We start from the raw sequence: 21,643 nt of genomic DNA, 5'->3' as shown, positions 1-21,643 counted from the left end.
CAGGTGGGAATACCCCATTAGGCCCCATTCACACGACTGTGCCCATTTTGCAGACCGCAAACCACAGATTCGAAAAAAACATGGGCACCGGCCGTGTACATCCCGCATTGCGATGCGGACAAAAATAGGACACGTTCTATCTTTTGCGGGGCGGCCGAACGGACCCAGAGGCGTACGGTAAGGCCTCTATGCCCGTGCCGCAAAAGACAGGACATGAAATCAATAGGTCAGCACCGAGATTCAGGATGAACGCGGCCGGCGCCCGCGTTTTGCGGATCTGCACTTCGCAGATCACAAAACGGACACGGTCATGTGCATGTGACCTTAGGTCGTATTCACAAGTGGCAAATTTGTCACAAAAATTTCAAAAACCCTCCCATCCGTCTTGCAGAAATTCAGAAATTTCTGCAACAAATCTCGTAAATATCCCCCGGGGGCCCGCGACTCACCTGCCGCTAAAAGAGACAGCTGTCAATCATCGCCCGCTAAATATTGACCTACCAACACATGAAGGCGCTACCAAAGCGCTAGCTCTTGGACCCGCTATGCCGTGGCCACCCAATTCTCATCCAGCCATGATGCGTCCTCGGCGTGAAGACCACATCTGTTCTCTCCATTGTGACAAGAGCTCCAATCTGCTGCATCCTGGAGGACGCTCGTCTCCGTGCACGCTCGCCGCTCATCAGATCTGGCATCTCACCATTAAACTTGTATCCTGGAGCTGGGATAGCCATCGGCTTCACGGAGCATGTCACTGGCGACGGAGGGGGGGGGTGGGGGTGGGCCCTATATAGAAGGCTCCGGCAACAGATTGCAAGCTCCCGGGGTTTCCATGGCACAGATACGGTCGTTATAGACACACGTTATTAGAGCGGCGACCTACACAAATATTATCCGAATCCCCGTACTAGGTGGCAAGCGCCTAATCCTAGGGAATCTTGGCATCTTCATCACATTACACATCAAGCAGATCCAGATTTCACCACAATCACAGTCTAAATTCACCATCTAGTCCCATTCGTCACACCTGTGCGAAAAGTGCAAGCTCCGGCACCTCTGACGACCCCCGACAACCTGTCACATCAAAACACTGGGGGGCTCCTTCACCATACAACATGCAAAGGTGGGTGGGGGGTACACAGGGTGGGTGGGTGCAGTCAGGTGAAAGGACTGAATGGAATAGGTCAGACCTGGATGGAGCAGGGATGCAAGGGGTTAAAGTTTCCCCCCCCCCCCCCCCCCTCCAAGTGCATGAGGCCACAAAATGAGGGGGGCACACCCCAAAACCATACAGGGTGCAGCAGACACAACCTCTGCCCACGTGACTGTAGATGCCCCCAATATTACTGCCCTTGGGAGTGGCCCTGCCTCCCAGGGGGCTCCCAGCATGCACCCCCATATCATACAGAACAGAGGCTCCCGGCGCTCGTACTCACCATGCCTTGTGTGGTCTATCTCGGTATTTTGGGGGCTAAGGGGGTCCAGGGTATGACAGATCAGCAGAGACCCCCAAACAGACAGACGGACAGACAGCCGCTCCCACCCGCACCGCCGCCCGCTCACACTGAGCCGCTCCGAGCCCCTGAGACCCTTTTCTACACGGACGCTACCACTACAGAATAGGGGAGGACGAGTACTTCCAGACTGCCAGGACCGCTCTGTAATTACCCACCTGTCAAGGAAAGTGAAGCCGGATGTGTGAGAAATTATTACGGATCAGATGGATTTTCACTGATCGTATCACATGTTACTTCTTCTACCCCGGGGGTGGAACACAACAATCCCCAGCGCCCCCTGTGTTGGGTGGTACAGTCCATCACTTATCACATCGCTGTTGTGAGGTGCTCGGTGTGAGGAGGCTGTGGTGTTATTAGTGGCAGCAAGTGCCGGGATGCCAGTGTTCTGGGTGGCACTGAGTGTCGGGATGCCAGTGTTATGGGTGGGCAGCAAGTGCCGGGATGCCAGTGTTCTGGGTGGCACTGAGTGTCGGGATGCCAGTCTTATGTGTGGCACTGAGTGCCGGGATGCCAGTGTTATGGGTGGGCAGCAAGTGCCGGGATGCCAGTGTTATGGGTGGGCAGCAAGTGCCGGGATGCCAGTCTTATGGGTGGGCAGCAAGTGCCGGGATGCCAGTGTTATTAGTGGCAGCAAGTGCCGGGATGCCAGTGTTATGGGTGGGCAGCAAGTGCCGGGATGCCAGTGTTATGGGTGGGCAGCAAGTGTCGGGATGCCAGTGTTATGGGTGGGCAGCAAGTGCCGGGATGCCAGTGTTATGGGTGGGCAGCAAGTGCCGGGATGCCAGTGTTATGGGTGGGCAGCAAGTGTCGGAATGCCAGTGTTATGGGTGGGCAGCAAGTGCCGGGATGCCAGTGTTATGGGTGGGCAGCAAGTGCCGGGATGCCAGTGTTATGGGTGGGCAGCAAGTGCCGGGATGCCAGTCTTATGGGTGGGCAGCAAGTGCCGGGATGCCAGTGTTATGGGTGGCACTGAGTGTCGGGATGCCAGTGTTATGGGTGGCACTGAGTGTCGGGATGCCAGTGTTATGGGTGGGCAGCAAGTGCAGGGATGCCAGTGTTCTGGGTGGGCAGCAAGTGCCGGGATGCCAGTGTTCTGGGTGGGCAGCAAGTGCCGGGATGCCAGTCTTATGGGTGGCAGCGAGTGACGGGATGCCAGTCTTATGGGTGGGCAGCAAGTCCTGGGATGCCAGTCATATGGGTGGGCAGCAAATGCCGGGATGCCAGTCTTATGGGTGGCACTGCCGGGATGCCAGTCTTATGGGTGGGCAGCAAGTGCTGGGATGCCAGTCTTATGGGTGGCACTGTCGGGATGCCAGTCTTATGGGTGGGCAGCAAGTGCCGGGATGCCAGTCTTATGGGTGGCACTGAGTGTCGGGATGCCAGTCTTATGGGTGGACAGCAAGTGACGGGATGCCAGTCTTATGGGTGGCACTGAGTGTCGGGATGCCAGTGTTATGGGTGGGCAGCAAGTGCCGGGATGCCAGTATTATGGGTGGCAGCGAGTGACGGGATGCCAGACTTATGGGGGCAGCAACTGCCGGGATGCCAGTCTTATGGGTGGCAGCGAGTGCCGGGATGCCAGTCTTATGGGTGGTAGTGATTGTCGGAATGCCAGTCTTATGGGTGGCAGTGAGTGTCGGAATGCCAGTATTAAGGGTGGCAGTGAGTGTCGGGATGCCAGTCTTATGGGTGGCAGCGAGTGCCGGGATGCCAGTCTTATGGGTGGGCAGGGGATGCTGGGATGCCAGTCTTATGGGTTGCAGCAAGTGCCAGGATGCCAGTCTTATCGGTGAACAGCGAGTGCTGAGATGCCAGTCTTATCGGTGGCAGCGAGTGCCAAGATGCTAGTCTTATGGGTGACAATGAGTGCCGGGATGCCAGTCTTATGGGTGGTAGCGAGTGCCGGGATGCCAGTCTTATGGCTGGCAGCAAGTGGCGGGATGCTAGTCTTATGGGTGGCAGTGAGTGTCGGGATGCCAGTCTTATGGGTGGCAGCGAGTGTCAGGATGGCAGTCTTATGGGTGGCAGCGAGTGCCAGGATGCCAGTCTTGTGGGTGGCAGTGAGTGCCGGGATGCCAGTTTTATGGGTGGCAGCGAGTGTCGGGATGCCAGTCTTATGGGTGGGCAGGGGATGCCAGTCTTATGGGTGGTAGCGAGTGCCAGGATGCCAGTCTTATGGGTGGCAGCAAGTGCTGGGATGCTAGTCTTATGGGTGGCAGTGAGTGCCGGAATGCCAGTCTTATGGGTGGCAGTGACTGCCAGGATGCCAGTCTTATAGGTGGCAGTGAGTGTCGGGATGCCAGTCTTATGGGTGGGCAGTGAATTCTGGGATGCCAGTCTTATGGGTGGGCAATCAGTACGTGCTTCCGGGTAAAGCTGCCTCAGATGCTGTGGTCACTATGGATCGCCGATCACAGACATTCCCTCCTCGTGTCTATTGCGTAAAAATAGAAGAAACCCAGTGGCTATAGCGCCCAATCCGATCATGTACAGCAGATATTTTTAATGGGTTAAAGAGAATGTGTTGTCAGAAAATGACCTGTTCTTTAAATCAGGTTTTTGTGTTAGAGAATTTTTTTATTTTTTTTCATGTCACTATATTTAATTTTCACGTTGACCACTAGGTCTAATAATATGTCATGATTTCCTGTCCTATACAGGTAACTTTTCAGTATCCATGATCATTATCAGCACAGGGAGGATTACAAGGACAAGTAACACCTCTGTGTACAGAGCATTGAGAAAGTCTTCAGACCCTTTCACTCTTTTCACATTTTGTTAGGTTTTACTCATCATTCTGCCCCCAATACCCCATAATGAGAAAGTGAAAACTGAATTTTAGATATGTTTGAAAATTGGCGGATTAGGTCCGGATGCGTTCAGGGTGCTGTGAGGAATATGGATTATCACTTATTGGCAGCCCTGATTGTCACAGTCAGTGTACATGCAAAATAAGTTCTCACCCCCCAGCCATCTGATGTCAGCTAGCAAGGGAGGAAGCCCCAGGGCTCCAGGCTTCAAGGAGGCCCCAGGTGGATAAAGTCAAACCTCAACCAGCCAGGTTGGAAGCAAGCTAATCCTGCAGGAAAACCCCCCAGCAGGAGGTCTCAGCCCTTGCCCAGGATCAATGATACCTCCCAGACATGTTGGCACCTACATTTCATAAGGAATTATGAATCGTCCATCCCAGGCATAATTCAGTTATCTTTTTGCGATCCTGGGGCAAAGCCGAACATCCACGGGGCCTGGCTTGATGCTAGGATGCCCGGGAGGGGAGATATACATATCTCCCCACAGAAACCAAATAACGGTACCATGTTTAGACTCTAGTTGTAGCCGGAACCCAGGCGGATCAATTGGGCCCGGAACCATCTTCCTGCGACATTCAGATCTGGGGCTATGAGCCCTAAGGGGTTTTATGGGTCATTTTCTGCCAGCACCAGAGAAAGAGGGGTGGACCCTACCCATAGGCGGGGAGGGGAGCGGCTGGCTACAGGTCATAAGCCCATGCAAGCCAGCGGGCGGTGTCTTTCTCTGAAGAGGGTCACATCGTGCCAATGTGTTTGGAGAGACCAGGAACCAGCTGATCTCACTGCCCCCACGTGACTGCAGCCACGGACTATTCCACCATTATGACCCAAAGGAGCTTTCATCTACCCGGTAACTGACTTTTGCTCTGCTTAACCCTGTTGTACCTATCTCACCTGTATCTGTATTCTCAGACCACTGTATATATTCTCTGTGTATATTGTGTTATGTCTAGTGCGCCCTTACGGCGATTAAATATATTATTTAATCTTGTGCTGTCTTGTATCTCGATCACAAATCCCCACGTCCGTGTTTCGGCCTAGTTATAAGCTACCGCGGGTTGGTTTCTCACCCTATATAATCCCGTTAGCGGACCGGGCTTATATCAAACGAGAAGCTGGTGGCAGATTACCCGGGCTGAGACAGCGCTGTTTTCACGGCGGCAGTGAAAGGCTCTCTCAGCTTGTTGCCACTCTGTGCCCGCGAGGACAGGAGGTGTCTGTGTAAACTGTACCAGGCTGACCTTACCTGCTCTTCTGGAGGGCGTAACGTCACGTTTTTGGTAACCAGTGACCATACCGCGGCTCGTGAGCTCGACGTAGGCGACGTCAAGCGTGCACGAGGCGTGGTATCCGTCACATATTGGTGGCAGCAAAGTGGGATACAATAAGGTGTGTGTGCATCAGGTGGCAGTCTGTGTCAGTGACCATCAGTTGCAATGACGGCCAGTTACACACAAAGCAAGGCTAAGGAGATAGCCGAGGCTATGGATGATGGCGGGGAGGACGCAGTCCAGATAGGGGGCCGAGAGGAGGTAGAGGGCAACTTTATTCAAGGCGAGGGGGAGCACAGCCAAAGCTCCCCAAGGAGCCAGTTGCCGGAGATGAGGTCCGCGGTGGGCCTCACTCCACCTGCCCATTCCCCCAGCCTGGCAGGCTCGGTTGCTCTCCTACAAGCTGCCCTGGACCGTCTCCAGGCTGGTGACCAGGCAGCCTCTGAGCTCCTCCTGGCGGCTGCAGAACGGCGGGAGCATGCAGAGCGTGAGCACCAGCTACAAATGCTCCAGCTGAAGCTCCAATTCCAGCAGCCCGATGTGAGTCACCAGTGGTCCGGATTCCAAAACTGCGGGCGCAGGACTTTCCCCTACTGGACAAGGATGGGGACCTGGACACTATTTGTTGGCATTTGAGACGGCCTGCCATCAGTACCAGCTGCCAGAGGACCAGTGGGTCAGATTCCTCACGCCACGTCTCAGGGGAAAAGCCCTTAATATCTTCGGGTACCTGCCCAGCGAGACCATCCTGAGCTATGAGGACATCAAACAGGCTCTGGTCCGGCAGTACAATTTAACCCCTGAGTCGTACCGGAAAAAGCTCAGGAATTTGCAGCGGGGTTCTATCCAGAGCTGGGCCGATCACATGCGGGCCTTGCTGAGAGCGGTCGACTAATGGACCTCAGGATTGGAGCTCACCACCGTCCAGCAGCTGAAGGAGCTCATCACCACAGAGCAGTTCTTGTTGAATTGCCCGGAGGACCTACAGCAGGACCTCCGCGACCGGAAGCCAAAGAGGGACTCTGCAACAGCAGCCCTGGCCGATGAATACACCAACAACAGGACCTCAGAAGCACGGAAACCTGTCGGCTAGAGAGGGGGTAAGACACACTATGCCCTTAGGCCCAAGTGGGCACCGGCCCCGGGCTCACTTTCCACGTCGGTGGGGGAACACCGACTTTGCCACCTGTGTTAACAGCCAGGACACCTCAAGGCCACGTGTCCCCAGCGTCCGAGGGACCCGTCCCAGTCATCGACCCGGAAACCGTCCACTGTGCTGTGTGGGGGTGGTGGGAGATCCCTTGACAATGTTTAACCCGTCACCGTGGGCCAGGCCGTGGCCATGGGACTTAGAGACACCGGCGCTGAGATGACACTGGTACGGCCTGAACTGGTGGCACCCCATGATTTACTGCCTGGGAGATCCCTTACTGTCTCCGGGATTGGAGGAGTAGAACCGTCGCCAAGGTCTATTTGGACTGGGGTGCCGGTCGAGGAGTAAGGAAGATGGGGGTATCCGCAAATATCCCCGCCAGTGTTTTGCTGGGGGCGGCTTGTGTCTAAGTACGTGGCCGCTGACACCCCGAGGTCCGATTCCCCAGTAATGTCCACCCCTGTTGATACTGTTGTCCTCCGGTGTGGTGACTGAGGGGACAAGCAGGGGGCAGACAGCTGCGGGGGGGGATGCAAATGAGGTCAGGGGTGTCCCAGGAGAGATAGGGCTCCCAGGTGAAGCCTCAGTGCAGGGTTCCTCCACAACTTGGATGTCAGAGGGCCAGGTTAGTCCATCTGGACTGGCGACTTGGTCGGGAGCTGAGGGGGAGCAGGCACTACCAGTGGTGGCAGCGGCCATAGCTGCTGTCAGGCGCAGTGGGAGTGCTGGGGCCCCTTAGGGGTCTGATGGCTTTCCCCCTTCCGACCAAGTGGCTGCCAAGTCAGATGGAGGCCAGGAGACAGGTCCCGGGGACCTGACAGAGGACGTGGCAGTCTCGTCTATTCTGACCAAGTCCGGTCAGGGGGTTTCAGGTGGCGTTAGTGGCTAACGCCAGCCTGGACGCTCCCAAGGAGCAGGCGGCACAGCCTCCCTCGGACGGCTGTACCGGGTCACGGTCCAGCAGGGCTCACCGGAGGAGTGGCCTAGGGACCGGCAGGTAGTAGCACTGACAGGGGACGTGGCAGTCTCGTCTATTCTGACCACCCTGGACCACGCCCGGGGAAGGCAGAATGCCTTCCCCGTGAACCTATTGCAGGCGCATCAGGAGCGGGAGGCAGATGCCCTCCCGGAATGCTGCCCCTTTCGGGCAATGTTAACCAAAAAGCCCGGAAGGACGGAGTCCACCGAGATGCCCTTGGGCATGGAGTATGCCCCTGTCACTTCTAAGTGGATGGTCCACCTGCTTAATGGACTCGAAGGGTACAAGGACGCGTACCTGGAGATTATTGCCGTCTTCGGTCCCAAAGGGGAGGATCCCCGGAAGTATCTGGCGCAGATGCTCGGGCAGATCTGCCAGGCAGGCTTGACCATTACGCCAGGAAAGTGACAGCTGGGCATAAGTGAGGTGCCCCGGCCAGGCGGGGGAGCTTCGGAACCGGAGCCCGGAAGAGTGGATGCCAGTGCATCCTGGCTCACCCACCAGGACAAAAACCAGGTGATATTCTTCCTGGGCACCGACGGGTACTATAGGGGATTCGCGCCCCACTATAGCAGCTTGGCGAGGCCCCTGACGGACCGCACCAGGAAGAAGCTGCCATCCGCAGTCAATTGGACAACCGACTGTGAGACGGCCTTCCAGGCGCTGAAGGCCGCCCTTTACAGCTTCCCGGTACTACAGGCAGCCGACTTCACGCGGCCGTTTATAGTACCAACTGACGCCAGTAATTTCGGCCTCTGTGTCATGCTTAGTCTGGGTGACTCTATTGGCCAAGAACGAATAGGAGGTGGGTACGCTGGAGCCTGGCACTCTAGCCATACCACTTTGCCATTCGCCACTAGAGAGGGTGCGGATGGGCGCACAGGGAAACACAGGAATGTGCTTCCCCTAGCGCCCTCTAAAGAGGGGAGGTGTGAGGAATACAGATTATCATTTATTGGCAGCCCTGATTGTCATTTGATTCACCTTTTGGCATGTACAGTCGTGGCCAAAAGTTTTGAGAATTACATAAATATTGGAAATTGGAAAAGTTGCTGCTTAAGTTTTTATAATAGCAATTTGCATATACTCCAGAATGTTATGAAGAGTGATCAGATGAATTGCATAGTCCTTCTTTGCCATGAAAATTAACTTAATCCCAAAAAACCTTTCCACTGCATTTCATTGCTGTCATTAAAGGACCTGCTGAGATCATTTCAGTAATCGTCTTGTTAACTCAGGTGAGAATGTTGACGAGCACAAGGCTGGAGATCATTATGTCAGGCTGATTGGGTTAAAATGGCAGACTTGACATGTTAAAAGGAGGGTGATGCTTGAAATCATTGTTCTTCCATTGTTAACCATGGTGACCTGCAAAGAAACGCGTGCAGCCATCATTGCGCTGCATGAAAATGGCTTCACAGGCAAGGATATTGTGGCTACTAAGATTGCACCTCAATCAACAATTTATAGGATCATCAAGAACTTCAAGGAAAGAGGTTCAATTCTTGTTAAGAAGGCTTCAGGGCGTCCAAGAAAGTCCAGCAAGCGCCAGGATAATCTCCTAAAGAGGATTCAGCTGCGGGATCGGAGTGCCACCAGTGCAGAGCTTGCTCAGGAATGGCAGCAGGCAGGTGTGAGCGCATCTGCACGCACAGTGAGGAGAAGACTTTTGGAAGATGGCCTGGTGTCAAGAAGGGCAGCAAAGAAGCCACTTCTCTCCAAAAAAAACATTAGGGACAGATTGATCTTCTGCAGAAAGTATGGTGAATGGACTGCTGAGGACTGGGGCAAAGTCATATTCTCCGATGAAGCCTCTTTCCGATTGTTTGGGGCATCTGGAAAAAGGCTTGTCCAGAGAAGAAGAGGTGAGCGCTACCATCAGTCCTGTGTCATGCCAGCCAACTGTAAAGCATCCTGAGACCATTCATGTGTGGGGTTGCTTCTCATCCAAGGGAGTGGGCTCACTCACAAGTTTGCCCAAAAACACAGCCATGAATAAAGAATGGCACCAAAACACCCTCCAACAGCAACTTCTTCCAACAATCCAACAACATTTTGGTGAAGAACAATGCATTTTCCAGCACGATGGAGCTCCGTGCCATAAGGCAAAAGTGATAACTAAATGGTTCGGGGACCAAAACGTTGACATTTTGGGTCCATGGCCTGGAAACTCCCCAGATCTTAATCCCATTGAGAACTTGTGGTTAATCCTCAAGAGGCGGGTGGACAAACAAAAACCCACTAATTCTGACAAACTCCAAGAAGTGATTATAAAAGAATGGGTTGCTATCAGTCAGGAATTGGCCCAGAAGTTGATTGAGAGCATGCCCAGTCGGATTGCAGAGGTCCTGAAAAAGAAGGGCCAACACTGCAAATACTGACTCTTTGCATAAATGTCATGTAATTGTCGATAAAAGCCTTTGAAACGTATGAAGTGCGTGTAATTATATTTCACTACATCACAGAAACAACTGAAACAAAGATCTAAAAGCAGTTTAGCAGCAAACTTTGTGAAAACTAATATTTGTGTCATTCTCAAAACTTTTGGCCACGACTGTACACAGTCAGTTTCCACGTGGGTGAAATGTGTTTTGATGCATTTTTCACGCACCTGACAGAAAACTGAAGGTTACAAACAACATCTCCTAGCAACCATCAGTGAAAAACGCATCCGCACTTGCTTGCTGATGCAATGCGTTTTTCACTGAAGCCCTATTCACTTCTATGGGGCCAGGGCTGTGTGAAAAATGCAGAACACAGAACTGATGCGTGAAAAAAATGCTCATGTACACAGACCCATTGAAATGAATGGGTCAGGATTCAGTGCAGGTGCTATGCGTTCACGTCACGCATTGCACCCGCGCTGAAAACTCGCCCTTGTGAAAGGGGCCTAAGTATTCAGACCCTTTTCTATGACTCTTGACATTTAGCTCTGGGGCCTCCCATTTCTCTGGATCATCTCTGAGATGTTCTACACCTTGATTGGAGTCACCTGTGGTAAATTCAGCTGGCTGGACATGATCTGGAAAGACACAGCCCTGTCTATAGAAGGTCTCACAGCTGACAATGTGTATCAGAGCAAAACCCAAGGAAAGAGCTGCCTGTAGAGCTCAGAGACAGGATTGTGTGGAGGAACAGATCTGGAGAAGGGGACAGAAACATTCTAGTCATTATCTGATTAGGTTGTCTGGTCTGGGGTCTGGTTTTAGGGGGTCAGTATTAAATTTAGGTTGTCTGATCTGGGGTCTGGTTTTAGGGGGCCAGTATTTAGGTTTTCTGGTCCGGAGTCTGGTTTTAGGGGATCAGTATTTCTTTAGGTTGTGTGGTCTGGGGTCTGATTTTAGGGGGTCAGTATTTGTTTAGGTTGTCTTGTTTGGGGTCTGGTTTTAGGTAGTCAGTATTTAGGTTGTCTGGTGTCTGGTTTTAGGGCCTCAGTATTAGTTTAGGTTGTCTGGTCTGGTGTCTGGTTTTAGGGGCTCAGTATTAGTTTAGGTTGTCTGGGGTCTGGTTTTAGGGGGTCAGTATTTGTTTAGGTTGTCTGGTCTGGGGTCTCGTTTTAGGGGGGCAGTATTTATCTAGTTTTGTCTGGGGTCTTGTTTTAGGGGGGTCAGTATTTCTTTAGGTTGTCTGGTCTGGTTTTAGGGGATCAGTATTTAGGTTGTCTAGTTTTAGGGGGTCGGTATTTGTTTAGGTTTTCTGTTCTGGGGTCTGGTTTTAGGGGTTTGGTATTTGTTCAGGTTGTCTGTCTGAGGTCTGTTTTAGGGGGTCAGTATTCGTTTAGGTTGTCTGGTCTGGGGTCTGGTTTTAGGGCCTCAGTATTAGTTTAGGTTGTCTGGTCTGGGGTCTGGTTTTAGGGGCTCAGTATTAGTTTAGGTTGTCTGGTCTGGGGTCTGGTTTTAGGGGCTCAGTATCTGTTTAGATTGTCTGGTCCAGGGTTTTGTTTTAGGGGGTCAGTATTTAAGTTGTCTGGTCTGGGGTCTGGTTTTAGGGGTTCAGTATTAGTTTAGATTGTCTGGTCTGGCTCTATGCATTTTAGGGTATAGTGAGGGAGGTCCTATGCCCTCAGCCCTCCAGCTCTTCTGAAACTACAACTCCCAGAATGCTCCGTTCATTCAAAATTTTCCTGACGTCATTTCTGAAAAGGGGACAAACATGCAAAAACCTGACCATCCTGCTCACAGCAACCAATCAGAGATCAGCTTTCATCTCTGAAGCCCCTCTGGAGAAATGAAAGCTGTGCTGTGATTGGCCGCTATGGGCGACAAGGCCCCAGGATGCACCACTTGCAGGAACATGGCAGCGCTGCCAACTGTGTCCACGCAAGTTGCCATGTTGCCCTCGCCTTGGGCACAGCGCCGTTCATACCCAGTACACGTTATAATCAGACACTTATAACGCATTATAGCATGGTTATTATGGGATGGGTACGTCATTTTCCAGGGGTCGATATATAGGAGAGCGTTCGGCCGTGATCAATGTCCATTACAGGCGGCGCACGTCTGCCGTTAATGAATTGCGTGTTTGTACAGGGCGGATCCGGCAATCTGTTCACCGGTCCTTCGAATTAATTCTACGCCCCATTGATCCGTTCCCGGGGACTCCCCTTTAAGTGATTACGTTATTGATCTGTATGGGTGAGAGGCGTCTAATGGTATAGAGGCCATACATAAAGGAGACTGGAGGCGAACCGCCGGGGGGTGGGGGTGGGGAGCGCTGTTTGTGCGCTTGGCGAGTAAATTGAATTAAAAAGCGATCTGCATTTGTGGTGACATTTTATTGAAGGCTCAATGTCCAGAAGATGCGATCCTAACTCGATTTCCAGTGACAGGGGAGAATATTCATAACCGCATTAAGGTCACCGAGGAAATGTTGTTTTGGCGTAAGGACGATTTGTAATATCAGGAGTCCATTACTTAACCCAGCATGTGCTGGAGGCGAGCGGCGTCAGGATAAACTCCCCTCAATGTTATCTTCTGTGGCCAGACGCCTTGTAGGCATTTTTTTTTTTGAAAGGGGAGGTTGTGAGGAAGGAAACATAATGGAAATTGAGAAAAAAAGGTATTAAATAGAGAAGGGGCCCAATTGCACAACGGGGCCCCCTGCAGGTTCATGCCATTCCCACCACTATCCTCAGAAAGAGATGCTTATGGCTCCATTCACACATCAGTAAAAGCCAAGACCCTCAGCTTGTGCCGTGGATTGTTATTCAAAGGAGGGCACCAAAAATCCACCTGAAAAATTTCCGTTACAAGTTAAAGGGGTTCTCCAGGCTACAGATATGTATGACCTATCATCAGGATAGGTCATCAATATCAGATCAGTGGGGGATGTCTGACGTCCCCACTGATCATCTGTTCTGGGCAGCCAAAGCTCCATACACTATATAGTCTCTGACACCACAGCGACCTGAAACAGCTGCTCGGCTGGGGTGCTAGGTGTCGGAACCCCAGCGATCAAATACTAACGACCTATTAATATCTGTAGCCTGGGAGACCCCTTTAACCGGGCTGGGAAGCCCCATTGACACACGTGGGATGCAGGAGATGATGTTGGCACCATGACCCTCAGATTTCTGCTATGGAATTACTACCGATCCACGTGAGGATTAACCACAGGGACTAACCCTCCCAATGTTTTTTTTCCAGTGGTGGCACCAAAACCCAACACCTGTGAACGGAGAATAAAGGGCTATGCCTCTTCACCGAGAGTCTATGTCCAGACACTACTGGTTGTGGCTTATCTTCCTGGGAACATAAAGATCGGGCTGAAAAATTCAATCTGTCCGATCCTTCTCTCACCCTGACATTTTGTATAGACATTCCGATCTTGCTTCTGGCATGGTCACCATGTATCCATGGTCTGTTATGGCTTGGTGTAGAAGTAGAGCTACTAGCCAGTCCTAGCAGAAGGTCAATGATTTACTTCACAGGGGATGTCCTCCCATTCTCAGAGCATAGGCAACCTCCCATATAGGCACAGACATTCGATTTTTCTTCTCAGATCCTAAATATTGCATTGGTTAGCCCGGCCACTTACAGAAGCCTGGACCTTGAAATTTTTTGATAAACTTTAGGTGAAGACAATCCGATACATTCAGAATAGAAGCCAAAATTCATTGCATTTCCAGTGGAGCGTATAGTCTCTAATTTTTGTTCTTCAACCTTCAAAGCCAAGGAGGGATCCAAGGCATTTGTCGAACCCATGGCTCTTCAGCGATGATCCACATCTTAATCAAATGTGTATGACCACACTATGGTCCTCTTCCCACCGAGAGCAGTTGCGAGAGGTTTAGAGGGTGCAATCCCAAGGTTTGGTTTTATGGTCCTTCTGTTTTCCCTCCTTTGACATGCGGTACTGTTGTTAGCAGAGTCTTATCCAGGATTAATAGGGGGACTGGGAGATGGCTTTAGAAGGGTCACAGGTCACCACAGAGCTATCTAGTAGGGACATGTGTTCCTAATGTCTTCCAAACACAAGTCAGTACTCGTACTTGACAGATTTTCCAAGCACAAACAAACTCAGGACTATCCATGACCAGGACTGACCATCTGGATTAAGGTGGTCAGGTGGAGTAAGATGGGACGCTCCATGGGGCATTTTAATATTTAAAAAAATAGCAAATATTCCTCGGGAAGTATGAAAGTCGGGCTTGTACTGATCATAACGAATGAGATCTGACCTTCAGGACAGTCTGTAGAAGATGCAGTGGTGGTCATATTGGTTGTCCTCCAGCTTTTCCAAAGACAAATCTACCAAAAAAATGGCTGAAGAGAATATCATTTCCCAGCAGAGGAGAAATCAAGGGCTTGTGTAACCCCTGGTGATGTTTGGCCGCTTATTTTCCCTGCGGTGGGGATAGTATAATATAGGGCTGCGCTGAGAGTTGGCTCCTGCTCATAGAGGGGGTGCCCTGAATGCCCCCTCCATCTATGATGACCAGATGTCCTTTAATCTTTGTTTTGTGCCGTTCTGCGTCTTCCTGTATGTCCTCCATGGAATCAGTGGGGGAATCTCTGAGGGTATCTTCACATGTTGGATTTTGGCTCGGGTTTCAGTGCGGATTCTGTGCCGAAAACCGCCTCCCAGTTAATTCAGGGCAGGATTTTTCACGTGTGGTTTTCCAGATTGGATATGTCCGCTCTTGGCGCGGTTACCTTGTGGATTCATTCCTTGGGAAACTGTGCAGCTAAACTGAGAGCATGCGTGTTTTGTCTGTGTTTCACGAACCATTTATAGGAGATGTTTTGGAAATGAAGTTTCAGCTGTGCAGTGTCAGTGGAACACGGATGACACACGGACCAAACACAGACCATCTTATCATGGACGTGTGAATAAGGCCTTAGATATTGACACTGCCACAATGTGACGTTTACACCCCTTATCTAAGGTTATGGGATCACTTCTGACGCCGCTTATCTCAGAGAAGGGTGAAGAAACAATAGGATCGGGGTGATGAAATGCGTTGCCTGGAGGTAGATATTCACCACTCATCAGTAGACGATACCACCCAAAAATACGGGACCCATCGACGGTAATACGAGTGGTTAAATCATTGATCTCAACGTGGGTGCGGCCTAATTTTACCAGGGCAAGGGACGCTGGCGGTAAAATCAGGGGTGCAAATTTAGCGTCCAAGTAGTCACAGGGCGGCTACAGCGTTCCTGGCGTGTGAGAATGCACAAATATATTTTGTAGGTTTGGCCGTGACCCTGGGAGTGATGCCACCGTTATAAGCCAATCCGACATTTTTACGGATGATGCGTTTAATCCCGGGCCGGCGAGGGTTAATGTGCCGGCAGTGAGAGGGGACGCGGCAGCCTGTGATATGTCACATAAATCTGGGGAGATTATTCCATCTTCCAGTGATGTCAGAATAATTAGTAACACACAGACATTACTTACCGGAGCATTAGCCGTCGCTGGATCCTGCGCTGCCGGAGTCTGTGCTCTTCACACAGCGTCAAGGACTTTACAGCATCATTTACAGGCCGGGAAGATGAGGAAAGGGGAAAAAAAATGGCTGGAGTCAAGTGCAACTGACCCTTAATTTGGGGTATCGATAATATGAAGGGTCCACCAATGGGGGAGGCAAACGCCAGCTCGCAGTGCCACCTCCCCGACAGGCTTCCAGACACAGGGCCTCCCAAAAGTGGGCACCATGGTTTGCCGGATTCGCCAACAATTCGCCATCCAGACGTGCTCAGAATGCAGATGGATGGATTGAACACGTTGGATTTCTATACCATCAAGAGATAAGCGGCAACGGTGTGTCACATCGCCGCTGATCTCCATCTATTTCAATAAAGCCTCATGAACATGACTGTATCCGTATCGCAGATCCGCAAAATACGGATGCAGTCCATGTGCCATCCGCATTTTATTTATGCGGATCCATTGTTTTCAAGGGGTCCGTGGTCCACATTTTGAGGACATTTTGATCCGTGTACTTTCCGCATCCGTATGGCCTGCCTGTGCAAAAAGGTAGAACATGTCCTAAATCAGGGATGGCCAACCTGCGGCTCTCCAGCTGTTGCAAAACTACAACTCCCAGCATGCCCAGACTGTCTACAACTATCAGCCTACAGCAGGGTATGGTGGGAATTGTAGTTTTACAACAGCTGGAGAGCCGCAGGTTGGCCAGCCCTGTCCTAAATTGTCGGCAAGATGCGGACCAAGGACCCACTGAAGCAAAAGGGTCCACAAAAAACGCAGATGCAACACGGAGAGTATCCGCATTTTGCGGATCCCTAAAGGTGCCCATTTAATAGCTGCCCGCCATACACATGCATGCTCAGATCGTGTGTGGGGAGAGGAGAGTAAGCTGCTGCCGTGGTCAGCTTCTTACATGGTGCCCGCAGCCAGCTCTGGGTAACAGAAGAGGGGTCTGTGGCAGCAATGTGGCACTCTGCGGACGGTAACTTATCTCGTTATTCATGGCATCGTCTACTTTGGGACAAGCTCTCATTAGATACAGGGCGTGGACCTCTGCGGCCGGACAGAAGAGCCCTCCCCTCTAGATATATGCGCTGGGCTCGGCTGAGCATGCATGTGTTCTGAATGGGAAGATCTCCGCCCGAACCTGCTGCACTGAAAACACCAACGGGCGGCCCTTCTGGACTACAGGCAGCCTCGTGTTTTTCTGAGATGATGCCCACCACAACATCTCCGTTAGGGAGTGCGGCTCCACCCCCCAAATAAAAGGACAATGGCCACCTAAGCAGCCACCCAAAAAATCCAAGTGAAGTCGAGAGGAGATGACGCGCCACTTCACTCTATCCAATAGACAGGCGGGTCACACCGCGAGACATCCCGGCACAGGGTGTCAGAAACGTCCGGCTCCCCAGCTGTTGTAAGACTGCAACTTCCAGCATGCAACAATTTATTTCTATGGGAACAACGGATCAAGGGTGCATGCTGGGAGTCGTAGTTTCACAGCTGCTACAGGTTGCTGACCCCTGTGCTAGTGGTATACCACGAAATAGGAGAACTGCTGTTACGGGCGGCCATATTGATCGCCACCCAATTTTCCTAGGGGGACGGGTTCACCTAAGAAACAGCCGAATAAAGAAAAAAATTAAAAATTGTCTTTATGCACACACACACACTTAGGGTCCATTGACACGTCCGTGGTGTATTGCGGATCCGCCCAAAAAAACGGATTACATCCGTATGCCATCTGGTTTTTTTGCGGATTCATTGTAACAATGCCTAAAACGGACAAGAATAGGACATGTTCTATTTTTTTTGCGGGGCTACAGAACAGACATACTGATGCGGACAGCACACGGTGTGCTGTCCGCATTTTTTGCGGACCCGTATCCGCAAAAAAAAAAAAAAACGGAATGGACACAGAAACAAACAACGTTCGTGTGCATGTAGCCTTATCCTGAGGACTTGGAAGGTCAGGATCAGGGCAAGTTGTAGTCATCTGCAAAGTTTGCAGGTCGGCAATCTCCGTTTTTTTTACTGCTCGCCATGGAGTGGGCCCCTTTTTCAGAAAAGGGTGAAATAAGGTCCAGCCCCTGGGGGGGTGACCTGAAATCTTGGGGTTAGGCTCTGCAAGTTCTCAGGTAAGGGCAGCGGGCTTTAGAGGCTACCTCCACGTAGACGTGCGTGCTCGCCATACACAAATTCATTCCCACAGAGAGCAAACCGCTGCCAGTATCTGTTACTATGGCAACAAGATGAGAGCGCGCGAGATGGAGGAGGGGGGGGGGCGTCTCTCGTGAGGAGGGAGCAGATTAACCAGCGCGGTGTGAGCCTGAGGACAGAATGCAACGTGGAAGCAATGCCGGGCTGGGTGCGAGGTGCCACAGGGTGGGTGCCATGCCAGGCCACGGGCAAAATGCAAGAATAGGGGGGCGAACATTAGAGAGCGTTCATGACGATGGTGACGGGGCCGCACACAGGTCCATGATATAATACACAGAACCCGCCAAAAAAACATGCGGCCTATCACACATGTATTACAATGCTACAAGGAGGTGCCCTCTTATGGTTAAAGGTCACACCCCCAGAATCCACGATGTTCCAAAAAGCCGGCAGGGTACGGGATATGATGAAGCTGGCATCTACATTGGCTGGCTGCCATGTTGTCCTGTGGATTTGCTAAGAAGCGATCTATAGCTGAAGTGCGGGGCGTCCTCCGCTGGCCGGCTGCCTTCTGCCGCCCATCCGCTGACCCCCTCGACTGGAAGACGTCCTTCCCTGTAATCGCTGCCTAATGAGGCGACCTGCCGGACGGACGGACAATGGCTCCAGTCTCCTTGGGAACAGGAGGAGAATGTCGGCTTTGTCTCGGTCCATATCATTTAGAAAACGGATGAGGGGGAAAAAAATGGATGCAGCAAACCTCATAACGAGAGTCTTGACCCTTACAGGACACCATCCAAATGGTATTTATATACATTTATCCACCCGCTTGCCACCGGGGAACGCCCACCTCTGGGCGGCGTTTACATAAGCCACACCCAAATAATCCTCTCTGGGTGTGGGCCGTCCACAGCCTGTTTGCCATGTGTGCGTACCCTCACGTAATCACTACTCTCAACAGCCTTGATGGCGGACAATCCCATGAATCCTGCTTCTCTCAGCCCAATGATGCACCCCATCTCAAAGTCTGTCACCAAGAGGTACACTACCCAAAAGTAGCCACTGAGAGCGTTTTTTTTTAATTTATTTTTTAAAGTCAGCAGGAGAAGCACTTTTACGCCCTCTTGTGGCAAGATTTATTGTCTCATCAGACCATATTTGTAATCATTTACCAAATTTTTCACCCTATAAAATGCATGTGGGGGAAAATGTGCGTCTTATTGGGCGAATACTAATGAGTGCTTCCATTATAGAAGAGCTCATTAGTACAGTAGGAACGGGGAGCGGTGAATGCAGCTCTCCCTGTGTGGGCTCTGTGCTCACCACTTCCTGGTCTTCTCCTGCTGGCGCTGCACGCGGTGCTGTGACCTACCCACAGCGCGGGGATGTCGGCGCGCACTGTGATCTCACACTGTGCGATGTCTGGTCAAAGCACAACGCGGCAGGAAGAGCGCTAGATCTCAGGAGCGGCGTCAAAGTCCAGAACAGGAGACGGGAGTTGATTTATTTCTTGTCTGATTTAAGGTCTAACATTGGGGATGTGATTTGAGGTCTGATTTGGGGTCTTTTTAACCTGGGGGTCTGATATGAGGTCTAATAAGGGGTCTTATAAACATTGGGGTTCTGATCTGAGGTCTGAATAGGGATCTTATTAACATTGGGGTCTGATCTGAGATCTGATTGGGGATCTGACCTGAGGTCTGATTGGGGGTCTTATTATCATTGGGGTTCTGATCTGAGGTCTGAATGGGGGTCTTATAAACACCGGAGTCTGACCTAAGGTCTGATTGGGGGTCTTATAAACATTGGGGGTTTGATCTGAGGTCTTATAAACATGTGGGTCTGATTTGAGGTCCGTCTTGGCGTCTTACTAACATTGGGGCTCTGAGCTGAGGTCTGATTAACATTGGGGTCTTATCTGAATGGGGGTCTGACCTTAAGTCTGATTAGGAGTCATAAACATTTGGGGGGGTCTGATCTGAGGTCTGATTGGGGGTCTTATTAACATGTGGGTCTGATATGAGGTCTTATAAATATTGGGGGTCTGATGTGAGGTCTGATTGGGAGTCAAACATTTGGGGGTCTGATCTGAGGTCTGATTGGGGGTCTAATAACACGTGGGTCTGATATGAGGTCTTGTAAATATTGGGGGTCTGATCTGAGGTCTGATTGGGGGTCTAATAACATGTGGGTCTGATATGAGGTCTGATTGGAGGTCTTATTAACATGTGGGTCTAGTAGGGGGGTCTTATAAATATTGGGGGTCTGATCTGAGGTCTGATTGGGGGTCTTAATAACATGTGGGTCTGATCTGAGGTCTGTTTTGGGGTCTTAATAACATTGGGGCTCTGAGTTGAGGTCTGATTAACATTTGGGGTCTTATCTGAGGCCTGATGAAAAATATTTTCTTATTTTTCTCCTCTGAAACCTAGGTGCGTCTTATCAGCAGGTGTGTCTTATGGTCCGAAAAGTGCGGTACATATCTGCCTGAGACATAACAGCATGCATAGTTTTGCAGCATGCGACCTTTCTATCTGTGTGCGGTATTTTTTTTTACAGTGATTTCACATGGTCGATGATGAACCCCTGTGTGTATTTGTAGATAGATATAGATATATATATATATATATATATATATATATATATATATATACACACTGTGCTTCGGCAATTATGTTAATGCAGCTAGGATGTAAATCAGGAGCGCTATACTTAGCCATGACGTGTGATTGATATTTCTGATGGTTTTCAGTAAACAGGATGAAACAGATGTTGGTGCGAGAAGCGCTCTCCATACATAAGTGAATGTGTTAAAACATCCATTCATTGCACATTTCCTGGGGGGCCATGAATGCTTTTAGTTGTGGGGGGGGGGGGGGGGGGGGGGAAGGGGGTCGAATCATGGAGGCCAGTGGAAGCCTGGCCTTTACATTGGAAAACAAAAGCCACCCCGTCTGCTGTACATTCCTCTTATCAGGGCAGCCCAGGAGGCAAATTCCGACCCTCCTGCAGTGGATCTGACACATCTTAAGACCTGCCGGAAGAAGCTTGTACTGGACTTATCCCGAAAATGGGAAAATAATTGACAGGGCGTAAAATGGGAGATTAGCCTGACCAGGGGAGAAGGAGCAATATCCGAAAGCGAGAGGCCAAGAGATGATTGCGTATGGCATAAATGGGGCATTATCTATCGCCAGGGCGCCATAGGGCAAAATAATTTGAAGATAACTTAAAGGGGTTGTCTCAGTTTTTAAACCAGCACCTGGATCTGAATTCTTTTGTAATTGCATATTATTAAAAATTTTGCACAATCGATATTCAATAAAATGTATCTGTATATCGCCACCTGCTGTTTGTTTTTATTCTCATTTCTTTGTCCTGCTCACATGCTCAGTTTCATCTTTCAACTGCCTCCTGAGCTGTGATAGGGAGAGAGCTACAACCCCTTTAAGTTTTAGGTGCCTATGACATACATACAGTACATAGTGGTAACAATCAGATCAATATAGTTCTGTAATCTAATATATCAATAGAATATGTTATAAATCACTGATCATTGGGGTCCACAATTCTGACCCTGGCTGAGGCATGTAATCCATGCAAGAAGAAATGGATGCTGACAACTAAGACCCCCAGTGATCAGCAGATGAAGCTTGGAAGACAGTATTTCATTTCCCTGCAGCGCCTCCACAGGGAAAGTGAAGCATTACAGCGTTGGGTCCTCCAGGCGCTCTTTGTAGCCGTTCCCTGCTCGGACTAGAAGACTCTCAGCCCTCGCCGCTCATTTCCAGTGTTGATTATGCATGAAGGGAAATGATCCG

General features: G+C 50.7%; 1 protein-coding gene across 2 annotated transcripts in view; it reads right to left on the bottom strand.

Annotated features, from left to right (window-relative positions):
- PLXNA3 (plexin A3) overlaps positions 1-1,552 on the bottom strand; it is a 75,138-nt gene extending 73,586 nt beyond the window's left edge. For both annotated transcript variants that reach the window (XM_040405134.1, XM_040405135.1), the window contains exon 1: positions 1,437-1,552. The gene's annotated coding sequence lies outside the window, so the exon portion shown is untranslated. The remainder of the gene's footprint in view (positions 1-1,436) is intronic.
- Between the last annotated feature and the right edge of the window lie 20,091 nt (positions 1,553-21,643).

Source organism: Bufo bufo, chromosome 8, assembly GCF_905171765.1.
Source record: "Bufo bufo chromosome 8, aBufBuf1.1, whole genome shotgun sequence".
NCBI lineage: Eukaryota > Metazoa > Chordata > Amphibia > Anura > Bufonidae > Bufo > Bufo bufo.
This window is presented reverse-complemented; position numbering and strand designations above follow the sequence as displayed.